This window comes from Hevea brasiliensis, chromosome 14 (genome assembly GCF_030052815.1).
Source record: "Hevea brasiliensis isolate MT/VB/25A 57/8 chromosome 14, ASM3005281v1, whole genome shotgun sequence".
NCBI classification, from domain to species: Eukaryota; Viridiplantae; Streptophyta; class Magnoliopsida; order Malpighiales; family Euphorbiaceae; genus Hevea; species Hevea brasiliensis.
The window spans coordinates 85,843,377-85,859,645 of record NC_079506.1 but is presented as its reverse complement, the minus strand read 5'-3'; the positions used below and the strand labels follow the sequence as shown (position 1 = coordinate 85,859,645).

The 16,269-nt window shown below is 34.3% G+C and overlaps 1 pseudogene; it reads right to left on the bottom strand.

Annotated features, from left to right (window-relative positions):
- Positions 1-6,695: 6,695 nt before the first annotated feature.
- LOC131173053 (probable disease resistance RPP8-like protein 2) lies at positions 6,696-11,349 on the bottom strand (annotated as a pseudogene).
- Between the last annotated feature and the right edge of the window lie 4,920 nt (positions 11,350-16,269).

The window sequence follows — 16,269 nt, the reverse complement described above, 5'->3', positions numbered from 1 at the left end:
ATTTGTTCTTCACAGTCACCTTGTTCAGCTGTCTATAATCAATACACAACCTTAAGGACCCATCTTTCTTCCTCACAAATAGAACAGGAGCACCCCAGGGTGAAGTGCTTGGACATATGAAACCACCCATGTCCAAAAGCTCCTGTAGCTGTTCCTTTAGCTCTTTCAATTCTGCTGGTGCCATCCTGTAAGGTGGCATAGAAATGGGGTTTGTACAAAGTACAATGTCAATGCAGAACTCTATTTCCCTTCCTGGTGGTAACCCTGGAAGCTCCTCAGGGAAGACATCCATAAATTCTCTAACAACAGGAACATTCTCGATGTCAACACCTTCCACAGATGTATCTTTTACTAATACCAAATACCCTTGACACCCACACCTCAACATCTTTCTAGCACTAATCACTGACACCAAGTTATATGGAGCCATGCTCCTATCACCATCAAAACTAAACTCTTTCTACCAGGTATATGAAAATACACCTTTTTGTTCCTGCGGTCTAAAGTGGCATAATGAGTCGCCAGCCAATCTATTCTCGAATTTTCATCAAAATCCATTACTGGTAGAGGAACCAAGTCTGTTAGGAGGATCCTTCCATCCACTACCACTGGGCTACCCAGAAAAATCATATCCACATCTATGTTGTCACTAAGAGCGGTAGCTACAGACAAGGTGCATTCTAAAATTGTAGGGTTCCTACCCAATCTCATGGTAAAAACAGGGTAGACAAAGGAGTGCGCAGCTCTCGGATCTATCAAAAAATGAGTCTCATAGGAACAGACTAGAAGAATACCTGCTAAAACTGCATTGGAAGCTTGAGCATCCTGGTGGGTCAAGGTGAAAACCCTAGCCTGACCCCTACCTTGCATTGCAGAACCCTGAAGTTGACTTCTACCTCCTGAACTGCCTCCAAATCCATGTTCTCCTTGTCCTCGGCCCTGTTGGCCACTGAATTGACTGCCCTCCATGCTGGAGGCACCAAGATACAATTGACGAGGAACATTTCCAACAGAACCCTGTGACCCCATCTAAGGGTCGCTGAACATGGGACATTCTCTAGCAAAGTGACCCTACTGGCCACACCGGAAATATACTCCTGAACCCATCATACAAGGTCCTAAATGTCCTCTTCCACACTGCGTGCAAAGTGCCAAGGAGGATCCTGAACCAGACCTAGAACTGCTGTAAACCGAACTATGACTACTTCTGGATCCATACCCTGGTTTGAATCCTCGAGATCTGTGTTTAAAATCACCCTTCTTGTTGTTTCTACTTCTTCCTCTGTAATGACTTTGGCCACCACTATCCGTGGTACTCATGTAGGGAACACCTGAAGAACCCTCCGCTCTATTCTTCTTTGCCCTTCTGCTGTCATCTCCTATATAGCTAATCTCAATATGTCAGGCTCGATCAACTACCACATCGAAAGACTGATCAGACATCATGGCCAGGTTTGCATACTTCCTGTCTAGCCCCTTTAGGAACCTCTTTACCTTCATACTTTTTGTAGCCACTGCTGTAGGGGCATACCTACTCAGTTCCAAAAATTCTGTAGCATATTCATTTACAGATCTGCCATTCTACCTTAAGGCCTCAAAGGCCCACTGCTTTTAGTCTCTAAAGCTTTCTGGTACAAATCTATTGACGAACAGTTTCACAAACTGGGTCCAAGATAATGACTCAATGCGAGGTAGTACGTAGTCTGTCATCCACTGCCTTGGCACTGGCCCCAATACATGCTGCACACACTCTACCAATCTCCTATCAGTCAACTACAGTTCCACCCCTACCTGCTTGCAAGAGTCCAAAAATCGGTAAGCATCATCAGTTACATCATAGGTACCTCGCACCAACTTTTTAAAATTTATTATTTACTTGTAAGGTTCCCCTCTTGGTGTGGTGGGCTGCTGCTGTTGTGGAGGATGGACCACATATTGTGCCATCATATCGATAGTTCTCTGCAATCTAGCTAGGGTAGCTTCGGCCACAAAAGACTATTCCTGAACTGGTAGTGGCTGCTCTTCTACTTGAGCAGCTCTAGGTATTTTGCCCTTCCTCCTTGGGGCAGGCGCCTCATCCTGTGCCGACACCTCGTCTGGCACATCCCATTCTGGTGCAGTGGTAGCTCTTCTGCTTTTATGCAATTTCTTGAAATTCAGTAGCATTAGCCCATAAAATTTAAAATAGCATGTTACACAGCTCTATAGACTCATATTTACACACAATTATATGAAGCAGAAACTAGAGGTAAGGATGACAATGCAAGGACGAACCCTATTCTCTGCATGTGACTCCTACTAGACTCTTGTCAAAACTTTAGACATACATTCCCTATGAATCTGGAGCCTAAGCTCTGATACCATCTGTAATGCCCCTGCTCCAACCACTAGAGGAATTGTCCGCTTTGGCCCATCCCATCCTGACCCTCACAGTTTTGTCCCATAGGTGGAATGGAGAACTTCCTAGAAGGTCATCCCTCCTAGGATTTCTCTCAAGCGAGCATGATTAACCTCAGAGTTTTTTCAACTCTCCAGACCATTCCACCAAAAAGTGCCTCTAGTGATTAGTTTCTCCCATTTTAATGTATGATTCAGTTCATTCTTGCCCCCCATTTGGTCAAGGTCTCAAGCGAGGCCCCACCTCCAGCAGCAAATTATTTTTCCCTTGCTGCACGGGATGTTACAAGCCCACCAGCTTCTGCCTAGTTCATCCCTGAACCACACATCTACTAGAGGCGGTCCATATTTGTCACAACCCAACCTATGGACCAGACCGGTACTAGGACCTGGGATAGCCTAAAGCCCTCGAGGCCCGTAGTAAGCCTAACTATTCCTTAACCCAATCCTAAGGCCCATATTGAGCCCAATTTCAAGAAATCAATCGAACAGAGTCCAGTCATAACATGGACCATACAACGGGGAGTTTTTGACTCGTCCAACCTGTAAGCACAATATGTATAATAATTTGGGGAGCTCAGCTCACCCTCCAAGCACTCATCATATCATATGATTAAATGGGAGCTTAGCTCCTTCATCCAATCCACTCACACACATACACATACATTCATTTAATATGCTTACAATTTCAATATAACATTATATTACAGCCCAAATTGATTAAAACACTCCTAACACATGCGGAGTTCTAGAATTTAGCTAAATTATACAAAATACATTAGATATTACTAATTGACCTACGAAGAAGAGGAGCAGGTTTGCAAGTTAGTCACAACAAAGAATCCTCCTGTAGCCTGGAAAAATAAGGTGAACAAGAGTAAGCATTGGACTCAGAGAGTAAAATACCGATTTTAACTACAATTTCGCTATTTAAAGCTAACGCATCCTAAAGAGTGGAATGCAACATCATCATAATTTTCATACAAATCACACCATAACAGCAAAAAGGTAATTTAGAGCACTCATACACCCATATAATGTTCAAACAGTATATATACGGGAGTTGATCCCCTATACAGCTCTCTTAATCCAACCTTTGCCAGTGAGTGTCTCTCAAGCCGGACTTTCGCTTAATAAACTAAATGCGGGGGCCAGCGAGATCATCTTGAGCCGTGCCTTCCCCGACTTATCCATAAAGGATCAGGTCCCAACGAGTCAAGCTTCAGCCGCGTCTACTTGTCCTGTCCATAACCAATACCACACACCACACGCATGCTAGCACCCGCGCACTGCTCCAAATTACCATAAAACAACATCCATAGCATATTATCAATTAAGAATGCAACATAAAACGTGCCTAATATTTAACTACATAGATACATATTTATAAGTGATGCATGGGTATGCCTGAATATATAATAATATTGAAATTATAATTAAAATTAATATTTTACTCACAGACGTGAACCGAGGTCACTGCGGCGGCTGAGCGGAGGAGGAAGGTTGCCCGGCTCACCTGATAATTTCATTACAATTATTTAATATATTTAACTCAATACAAGTTTAAAAAGGACCAAAGACACTATAAGTCATGCTAAAAATTCGACAGAGTCTCCCCTATACCTAGGATCTACTCAACCTGAAAAAGGGTTCAAAATACACTTCTATATCTACAAGTCACACAACTACAACTCAATCACATCATATGGCCCCTCCTAGGCTCATTCAAACAATCAACCACCACAATTTAAAAAATTACTATTTAGCCCCTACAACTAACTCTTTTGTAAAAACTACTCAAATGAGCTCTAAAAATTCTAAACCTTTGCCCCGTAGTCCCTAGCATTATTATTAAGCTAATGCAAAAGGAATTATAATGTTCTAACCTACCACGAATAGTTTATAGATTTTTAATCGAAATCAGGCACTAGATAATTAAGAAAAATGAGGTTTCGGGTTTACCTATGCCAATTCTGACCCTAAGGATACATCCAGATCGTCTAAAAACGGTGGGGTAGCCTATATTCTCGACCCAATTCTAAAGCTTTCCCGATAGCCTGCCTGCCCGACCCGAAATTGCAAACCCGAGCAACTGTTGAATTTTTGCAAATTGAATGTACCTACACGAAGATCACAATACGAGGGTTAGTACATAATATTTATGGAATTTATTAAGCTCATTTAATGCTCGAAAAAATACTACGAAGTTTTGTGGAACCCATCAAAAAACGGTGTCGGAAAAATTCGAAATGGGTATTGCCGCAAAACTCTCGTTGAGGAGAGCACTCTGGTACTCTCGAATTTTTCGTGGGGTTCACAGTTTATGAGAAATCTAACCCAAAAGTCAAAATGGGCTAAAACTTCCAGGACAAAAATTGGACAAACCGCTCAATGGATTTTTGTGTTCTTGGTGTTTACGAAAATCTCTTGAGGTGTAGATGGATTTTGAGACAAGACCCGGTCCAATTGGTAGCCGAAATCGGCCCGAGAAGACAAAATGAAATGCTGTGCGAAGGGGAGTTTTTGGGCGATTTTTCTGCGGCCTGGAGCGTCGGCCAGTGGCAGGGAGCGTCCCTAGAGGCACGCTGGTGAGCTGGGGAGGAAGGGGTGGCAGTGGGGCAGCAAGGAGAGGAGAGAGGAGAGAGAAAATGGAGAGGGAAGAGAGGGAGACGGGACGCGTGGGGATGAAGAGGAGAAAAGGAAGAGGGTCGTTCCGATTCGACCGGATCCAGTTCGATTCGGCTGGTTTGATTTAGGATATCCGAAATTGAATTTTTACTCTACATTGGGATAAAAAATGAGGTCCAAAAATTTCGGAAAAATTTCATAAAACTTAGAAAAATTTGTAGAGTCTAAATATATTTTTAGTTTTGCCACGTGATCTTTAAATTAATTTTTAAAAATCATCAAATTTTCACATTTTCGGAAAATCAAACCTAATTTCTAAAATTCGAAAAATTTCAAATGATTTTCCAAAATTTAAATAAAATAAAATAAAATATTAATATTTACCCGTAAAATAATTAATTTAAAAATTTAGAGTGTTAAAAATTCCCTAAGCGCCTTAAGCAATAAAAAATTATGGGAAATATTTTCTACAAGAATATTTTTGGATGAAACAAAATGGAGGCCTAATCTCCTTTTACTTGTCCTATTTCACAGAGTTCACATACCTTGTCCATGAGACACCATTAGCATGCTACTTGGTTCTTTTACCTAATATCACTTTTCTTCCCAGCTCTGCTTATACAAGCAGTCTGAAATTATAAATTAAAAAAAAAAAAAACTCATCAAAACAATATATACCTTTAATGCATAAAAATTGAAAAAAAAAAGTTGCATATTAGTCCTTAAAAATAAGATTTAACAGAATTAATTTTTTAAAAATAAAGAATATTAAATGCTGAATAGTATCTCAACCAAGAACTTGACAAAATTTCAATCATTATTTCTACTTACTGGACTGAATTTTCAAAATTTTATTGCTATTATTTTCATTTTGAGAAGTAATTTTATCATCAAAACTTATATTAGCAGAATGCTGCATTCTGCACCATTTCATTATATTAATTTCTAATTCCACGGCAATTACATGAAAGATGAAATCTACTCTCTTAATTTCTTTTTAAAAATAAAAATGGAGGAAATTTCAATACAAGTCCTCTGTGGGACAAAATCCCAAATCAAGAAATTAAAAAAGAGGCTTATAAAATGGCCCCCAAGTCAAAACCATAACCATTGGTAAAGGCCATTGGGGTGAATAGAAGCCCAACAGGGATAAAGTCATGCTAATTATGGGTTGTGCATCAAAATGCAAAAATTCAATCTGTTATTGGAGTTAGGATTCTTATTCCTTGAGCATGTAAATTCAATCTGTTATAGCTTTCTTATTAAAAAAAAGAAATGCTGTTATAGAAATAGTCCACAGACTGCCAAATTTCGTTGCCTGACGTATTCTGAGTTTGCCATCAATTCATTGCTCTTTCAAATGCCTGCATAAATGGGTAACTAGTTTATGATCATTTTGCTTGGTGAAATTATATGCATTATTCAGTCCACTCCGACTTATGCATATGACATAATTTTATTCTGAGATACCTCTCCAAAACCAGCCACTGAAATGAAAGATTAATAAACTGAGAGTAAAAATAAAAAAAAGTATTATACTTAAAAAAAAAAAAGAAATTTAACCATAATTAAATAAAAAAAGTGTTTTCTCAAAAAAATAATTAAAGAGTTAATTTTTATTTGTTTATCTCATGCAAATGTGATTGTTTGTTAAGAAAGTGGCTATAGGCTGTGACGGCACTTTATGTGTGCATATATTATCCTAACAAAAAAAATAAGAAATGGTTACCTTTGTAATTTTTGTTTTCTCAACTTCACCGCTTGTTGAATAAGATGAATGGTATGTGGCGCACATTTTCAAAATCCTCTCCTTCTACTCCGTCTGCGACTTAACCATCTTTTCAAATTCTTCTGTCATCTCAGTAATTGTCAATTCCTGAATGGTGGTGACTGATTTCAATTCTTCTGGAATCATCATCAATCTCCTTAGAAGTATTAATCGTAAAGTCTTGAGACATGGCATTGCACCTTCTTCTATTTCCCATTCTTCTTGTTCCTCTAAATATACAAGACTAAGAGTCTCAAGTTGAGGAAACCCATGGGCAGAGCAGACCATTTTAGATCCCAAGTATGAATTAAAATCGAAACACAAAAATCTCAGATTAGGCAGCTTCTCCAAAATGCCCATCGGATCTCGCTTCAATTGAGAATTTATCAAAGTTAACTTGGCAAGGCTTGCTGGTAGGTGTTCCAGGTTGTGATGCAAGGAATGTGGATCTTCTGGTATGGTTCCCCGTAACTCCACTTTTACAAGACGATGAAGACTACAAAGTGGTTCCAAATTAGGAAATGATTGCTTCCACATCCGCATTTTCAAGGAACGGAGAGAGCCTAATTCAAAAATAGGAGATCGTAGAACCACCTCAACTTCTTCTTTTGTCCAGAAATATACTGATAAATTTCAGAGATTGGTCAATTTTCGTACTATATCAGTTTTAATTAGATACTTTGCAGGTACCCAATTCAAAGTCTCCAGGTGTCTTAATTTATCCAATCTAACCTGCCATAAAGAATTGCCATCCACTAACAGGTGTCTTAAGCATTCTAATTTCGATAATGCAGCGGGTAATATAATTATATAATTATATCGTAAATCAAGGGTATATAAACTCCGCAGATTACCTATTGACGATGATAAAGGTGATGACTCTAAGCACAGGCACTTAGCTCTATCATCCATTACAGAACCGTACAGTCCAAGATACCTCAAATGAATCAAATGCCCAATTTCCCAAGGTAGTCGGGACAGCCACGTATAGTCAATTTTTAAAACTCTTAGCAATCTAAAATTCTCAAAAATAAACCTTCCTTGCTGCCTTGTCATAATATACCCACGGGTTGACCGGTAAAAGTCTCTTTGTCGTCCCATTCGCATGCCATCTTCAATGAAATAGAAAAGAGAACGGAGATGTGAATCACCACTTTTTAACAAAGGTACATAGAACTTACTTTTGCTTGCATCATTTCCAGATATGCGAGGATGAATAGCAATTCTACGCCACTTATTACTTGATGTCAACTGCAGAGTGGATGAACTGCTGTTTGTCACAGAGTCTTCTGTGTGCTGCATAACTCCAAGGAAATTCTCATCCCTTGCCCTGGAATACACATATCACGCACCAGATCATGATTTCTGCATCTTTTCACACCTATTCCAGTGTGATCTCTTTGGCTCACTTGAACCATAGACCTCCTCACAAGCTCTTCCAAATATTCTTCACCCACATCTTCCATTGTCTCTTCTCCTCCGATTGATGACTCCAATATAAACCCTTCGGCTATCCACATTCGAATCAACTCCCTTTTCTTAAACTCCCAGTCCTCTGGAAATTGAGAAAGGTAAAGAAAGCATGGTTTCAAATGGAAAGGCAAGTCATGATATCTGAAGCCTAATATTCCATACACTCCTCCATATTGATGATGTTGTTCCCACTTGACAAAGTGTGCATTAATGCTTCCATGCACCACCTCCCACTTCTTCAATGACTTCTTTGTTGCCTATAAGCCTCCAAGTACAACAACAGCAAGTGGCAATCCTCTGCATTTTTTCAGCATTCCCCTGACCAATTTCTCAAATTCTGGTGAACAGCCATGCTCCATCAGGATCTCTTTTAGGAATGTTTTCCTTTTGAGAAGTTCCCATCCTTCATTATCCGTCAAAAATGGTGGTTCCACCGGGGAGCTCCATGGATCAGCATGAGAAGCAACTGTCCTATTACGGGTGGTGAATAGAACTTTGCTCCCTTTCTTCTCCCTTGCGAAAGCAGGTTTCAAACAATCCCATGCCGCAATTGTCCAAATATCATCAAAGACCACCAAATAACGCTTCTCCTCCAGCACACCGTGAAGTGCTTCAATCAACCTTTCCTCTTTTATACTTTCCAACACAGATTTAAACTGTACTTCTCCCTTCATCTTTTCCAACATGGATTTAAGAGGTTGTTCATCTTTCATTCTCTCCAGTAACTTTGATTTATCCTCACATATGCAACATTTATCAGGATTCCAACCAATACATCCTGGATTTTTACCAAAAAGGTGTAATAAAAAAAAAAAAAGGTGAGTTTGAGATTCATTATAAAAAGGGGTGAATTATGATGAGGTGAATGAGACGATAGTGTTTTTAAATTCGGGTCACTATTTATAATAGCATGCGCATTTGAAAGGAATGGATAGCTTCCGGCTTTTTTTTTAAATAATAAATAAATAATTAAAAAAAATTTAAAAGTTGGACACTACTTAAATTAAAATTTAATGAAATAAAAAATTAAAATTAAAAAAAATAAATAATTAAAAAAATTTAAGAAAAGTTATATGAACGTCTAACTTTTTTTTTAATTATTTTATTTTATATTTTAAATAAATTAAAAATATTATTTTAATAAATAAAATTATAATAATTAATTTTTTTATTTCATTAAATTTTAATTTAATTTTAAATAAAAAAATAAAAAAAAATTTTATTAGATCCTTATATAATAATGTTAAAATTAATTAATTAATTAATTTTTATTTTTTTTTAAAATATTAATTATTTTTTTAAATATATATTATATATTTTCTATATTTACTGTATATATTTTAATTTAATATTTTTATATATAATTTTTTATTAATTTTGTTTATAACATGTATGTGAAAATAAAAGTATATTCGTGAAAATAAAAAATTATAAAGGTAAAATTTATTATTATAATATAATTTTATAATTATAAATGTTTTATAAATATATAAATTTAACTATTTAATACTTTGTTACTTCGTATATTTTGACATTAAATTTCTTTAATAATGAATTATATGAATTTATCAAGAGTAATTAATTTTTAATATTATATAATTTTTTTATGAAATATATATAATTAGTATAAAAAAATATAAGCTTTTACTAACATCATTTAATAGTTTATATATATAATAATAGTAAAATAAACTCTATTTTATATAGTTTCAGATAATGTTGAATTTCTACTTATTTTTAATTCAATTTTTTAATTTTATTTAATAAAATTAATTATGAACAATCATATTAAATAAGTATTAATATTATTAATTTTTATTTGATATAAAATATTTACATAGTTTTATATTTTCTTATTATATGGATTATATTTTCTTACGGTATAGAAAAAAATTTTAAAAATAAGATTAATAAATATATTAACACTAATAAATTATTTATAAATAATTAAATTAATAACTAAAATTTTCTTTTTTATATAAAAAAATTAATGCTAATAGAATAAAAAAACACTAACTTTAATATATTATTATTTTAAATTAGAATGATTATATTAAAAAAAGATATAGACCATTATTCAATTTACAATAATATACTTTATCAAATTAACTCATAAAGTATTTTTAAATTAATTTTTATAATTATTTTTTAAAAAGTAAATGTTAAATGTTAATAAAAAAATTATTAAATTGATATATGCATATGTATTAAGTTGGTTTATTCAAGTGATCGAAGAAATTCATATCTTAAGTTACTTTATCTAAAATTAAAATTTAATTTATGCACGTTTGATATACATATTATGAGTTGCTTTGTTTTGATTAGTTGTTAATATTTAAATTAGGCACATTTAAAATATATGTCGTTATTTGTTAAAAATCAATTTATATTAAATTATTTTAATATGTTTTGATTCAAATTTGTTTTTGCTTGAAAGTATATTCAAAACGCGGTTATAGAACTGGACATCATAAATGGTTTCTCATGATTACTACAATTACTTTATCATTATTGCAAGAGTGAATTATTATTAAATGCCTATATAATCTTAAAATTAATTAATTAATTAGTCTTTATTTTTTAACTACCTTTATTTTGTATAATTAAATTATTTAGTTTTTTGGTTAAACATTTTTAATAGATTATGTTAGTTTAGTATGTGTTATTAGTCAGAAGAAAAAGAACATCTTTCAAAGTTTCTCTCATAAGATAAGGAATAAACAGTATCATTTTATATAAATGAGAGATCAACTAGTTAATTTTGATAATTAATTTCAAAAAAAAATAGTCAATTTTGATTTTATACAGGAATATGATGATAATTTATTCTTAATTTTAGAATAAATTACTTTTAGTTGCTGACATATATTATAATTAATATATATGCTCCTTTAATTTTAAAAGTCAATATATAGTTTTGTTCCTGAATTTTAATTCAGTGAAAATGAAAGTCCCTCTGACCATGCGTGCGTTACTGGAGCATAAAATACCTTGTTACCAATGGTCTCCTCGCACCATAGCTCTCTCAAACCCAGTAAACCCACCAAATCAATCACACTACCCATTTTCTCCAAATCTTCCATGGCAATGTCATCAGCCTCTTCCCCAACTCCGGCAAACGTACCCTACATACCCTGGCCTTGAGAACAATCATTTCCTCGTAAGACCGGCTCAAACCCAAAATAATTCAAAGCATCTGTGCCCTCATCACGAACTTAATTAAACAATAATAGAAATGTTACACACAATAATCGAAATCCAACAACAATTGAAATGCCTTGCATCCAATTGCCATAAACTCACATAAAATAATCAAAATTTAGAAACTAAAATAAAGAAAAAAATGCAATTTTTGTACACAATACACCATTAACTACGCACCACCCAAAGCTCTGATCGACATACAAAACAGTAGCCACAGATTCCATGATATCTACAAGATCAGTGTTGGTACGACCGATGGCCTAGGCTTTCCATGAATGGTCTCATTGTAGAGTTTTGCTTGGGTTTTCTCAAGGACGTTGGCAGGACTTATAGTGGAATTGAAGACACGGTTTTTGGGGATCTTGGGTTGCAGGGATTGGAGAAACTGGATATTTAAAATTTTAAATATCTATTAAAATTAATTTGTAGATATTAAACTACACTCAAATTGATTGCTAATAATATTTATATGAAGCGATATAACTTTATAACTTTCAATTGAAATACCTTCAACATCAGATAAGGTATTGAAAGCTCATGTTCAAAATACCCATCAAATATTTAAAAAAAAAAAAACATAACAACAAATAGAGTCTCATTTCCATTTGCTTGAGTTGTAGATTTCCTCTATTGGATTTGAATACAATCAAATAATAGAAGTCATGAAATATGAATATGAAAAAGTGCAATAGCCTTTATTTGTAAACTCATTCCAATATGATCCCATATCTTCAGGAAGCCTTGTACAAATTCAGTTCTTTTGCAATATAAAAGTGCTATGCCCAAAAAAATATGAAGAGCATTTCAGCGATTTCAAGTCACAAGAAGATATAATATGGCAATTGCTATGAGCATTCCCACATATTTGATCCATCTATCAAACATGATTCTGCCTCTCAATGAGTCTCAATAGAGAGTTGGAGACCCCCGCTGTGTTAAGGACATCCAAAACTTTGAGTTGTGCATTTTGTAACAAGTTAAACAGAAGCCTTAAGATTAGTAGCTCTACTCGACCACATTATTCAGCTAAGAGTTCACAAATCTTGAAGGAGCGGAAGCATGTTGATTAGTTCATTAGAGCATTGAATTTCAAAAATTTTCTTCTAGGATTACATGCATCATACCACATTTCTTATGTGCCTAATTAATTTCAATGCTCAATCCATTCAATATTATGAATTAACAAATTAATTCATTTAAACCCTGGTTTTAAAAGAGGAGTTAGAGCACTAACCTCTTTGATGCACTATGGATGTAATTGGCACCTTTAGGAAGCACCTAGGACCTTAAGTGTTGTCCCTCTAGCTTGTCCACACCAAGATCACCAATGGGCAGCCCTCAATTTGCTTCTCAAGCTTTTGCCAACCAATTATAAATTAGGTTCTTACCTTTAGAGAGGTTATAGATGTATATAGGACACTAGAAACAATTTCTAACAATTTTAATTCAAAGGAATTTGGGCAATTCTCTTTGAATTGTTGAGAAAAGATGAAGAGAGTAGAGGGAGGAAGAGGTGCCGCTACACATAAGAGAGAATGATAGAGTTATGTTTCATCTTTTCTTTTCCGTTTTATATAATTAGGTCATTAAGTCACTTAAACCCTATGCCACATGTCACCAACTCATTGCATCTTATTTTTTAATTGACTCAATCACATTAAGCCAAGTGTCAAAGCTAGACTTAATCTTGACTTTGATCATATTACCTGATAAGAAGACAAATGGCAAGCTTATATAATGTCATGTGTCACCATCTCATGTGCCACATGTCACCATGTGAAATGACCAAATTACTCTTATGTTGTAATTTTGAGTTCTCAACCCAAAATCATTATTTCTCCTCTTCTAATCAATTTATATCAAATATAAATTAATTAATTAATCTCCATTAATTAATTTCTCACAATTAAATTCATATTTAAACACTTTAAATATAAATTTAACTTATACTATACATCTAATAACCTAGATTTGGTTTTAAGTTATACTAGGGACTTTACAATCTTATTGCAAACTAAACATATTTAATTAATTAATTGAATTCTTTAATTAAACAATTAAATCACATTTTACTTGGTGATTATCTTGTGTATGTGTGTGACTTACTAGGCTCATCACTAATTGGCAATGGGATATGATATTAGCTCTTAATATCATCAGAACTCTTTCTTACCATAAATGATTTTTCTAAATCATTTTAGGCATCTCATAAACTATGGTTAACACCTAGCATAACATGCCATAGCCACCCAATCAGTAACAAGGAAAACCTTAAATGAATCTATAATCATATGTTACCATACACTAGAATCTCTCTGTTACAAAATCCCAATTCGAGCTAGAGTTATGGTTTATGTCAAACCCCATTTGCTATGAATATTATGTTCTCTTTTAATTCCAGTTCTTGATTAATTAGATTTTATTGTTAGAAACTCTTTTCTGACTAAATCTGTCTGTCCTGGCCAGGAACTTGAAACATCAAGAATAATTAAATGAACATAGGATTTTATCCCTATTTACTTAGGATAACAGATTCCATCTTGATCAACACCTAACTCCATATATAACAAGTAGGAGGCAACACATGTCCATATACCCATACATAATACAAGAATAAAAGCAGTATCAAACTCAAAGCACCTATATACAAGATAACTGTGTTATCTCAGGTTTAAAGATTATACGCACTGATATGATATATGACAATGCATTAACAAGAGTAAACTCCATTTGCTTGTCATATGCGTCACTGGTTCTACCTACTTATCATGTATAAGTGCCTATCATGTTTGTTATATGGCATGAGACTCACCATTCTATCTTATTTATATCTTAAATAAATACCTTGAGAACAAACATGAATATAATCTTTCTAGATAAGTCATGTCCTTATTGTGAAGTGTTCTCGATTGTAAACCAATTTATGATACTTTGTGCTAGAAATACTGTCACTCATATTCTTTATAACTTAAGAATAAAATTTCTAATAAAATATCAATGGACCTTTTCTATTACACATAAATACATTATGTAAACAAAAAAGTGATATTGTCTTTTATTAATAAAATATGTATAAGATACATAGAAAATGATATGCTCGAGAGCATACTACTAACAATCTCACTTTAGCACTAGAGCCATTCATTACAGTATCTCAGACTCATCTTCTCAAGATGTCAGTCTAACTGAGCTTGTAACATAGCCTTAGTGAATGGATCAGCTGGATTTTCAGCTAATGCTATTTTCTGTATGGCTACATCGCCTCGCCCAACTATCTCTCTGATAATGTGGTAGTGCCTTTCTATGTGTTTGGATTTCTGGTGAAACCGGGATTTCTTATCCAAATAGCCTCTTTTTGCAGCATCTGATGCAGCAATGTACTCAACCTCTGTAGTGGAATCAACAGTCGTGCTCTGTTTGGAACTCTTCCAACTGGCTGCACCTCCATTACAAATGAACACGAACCTAGAGGTAGACTTTCTATCATTGATATCTGATTGGAAATCAGAATCAGTATAACCATCCAATTGCAAGTCACCACCTCCATAAATCAAGAATAAATCCTTAGTTCTTCTCAAGTACTTAAGGATATTCTTAATAGCTATCCAGTGTTCCAGACCTGGATTAGATTGAAATCTGCTAGTCAAACTAATAGCATATGTGATATCCGGCCTAGTACACATCATTGCATACATCAAACTTCTAATAGCCGAAGCACATGGAATCTTGGCCATTTTATCTCTTTCTTCAGGTGTCTTTGGAGACATCTCTTTAGAAAGGTGGATACCACGTCTCACTGGTAACAATCCTCTCTTGGAATCAAGTATGTTAAACCTCTTTAACACATTTTCCAAGTATAGACTTTGGAATAAACCAATTATTCTTTTCGCTCTATCTCTATAGATGCAAATTCTAAGAATATAGTTTGCCTCCTCTGAGTCTTTCATGGAGAATGTATTTGACAACCATACCTTTACAGCTGTCAACATACTTATGTGACCTATCAACAGAATATCATCCACATATAAGACAAGGAAAGTGATAGCACTAACCTTCTTATATACACATGGTTCATCTACATTTTTGATAAAACCAAATGACTTAATGGCTTCATCAAAACGGATGTTCCAACTCCTCGAAACTTGTTCCAACTCCTCGAAACTTGTTTCAACTCATAAATGGATCGCTTTAGCTTGCATACCTTGGAACCATCTTGGAATTCAAAACCCCTAGGTTATTCCATAAAAATGTTTTCATCAATGTATTCATTGAGAAAAGCTGTTTTGACATCCATTTGCCAAATCTCATAATCATAGTATGCAGCTATTGCTAATCAAATCCTAATTGATTTAAGCATGGCAACAGGTGAGAAAGTCTCCTCATGGTCGATTCCTTGCTTTTGGCGAAACCCTTTCGCTATTAGCCTTGCTTTATAGGTCTCTACCTTTCTATCAGAACTAATTTTCTTCTTGAAGACTCATTTATTCCCTATAGGTATAGTCCCTTCAGGTGTGTCAATAAGATCCCAAACTTAATTCTTATACATAGAATCAATTTCAGATTTCATAGCTTCAATCCATTTTGAAGAGTCTATATCTGATATAGCTTCTTCATAGGTTGTGTTATATTGGAGAAATTAAAGATTGAGGTTGTGTTATCAATTATTTTAGATTTTTATTATTTATGTAATAATTGATAGATTTTATTATGAATATTGTTTAAGTGCTAAGTAACTTCTTATTAATTAAAAAGTATCTGAATCTTTAAATTTTCAATTTGAAGTATTCTAGATTTTTGAG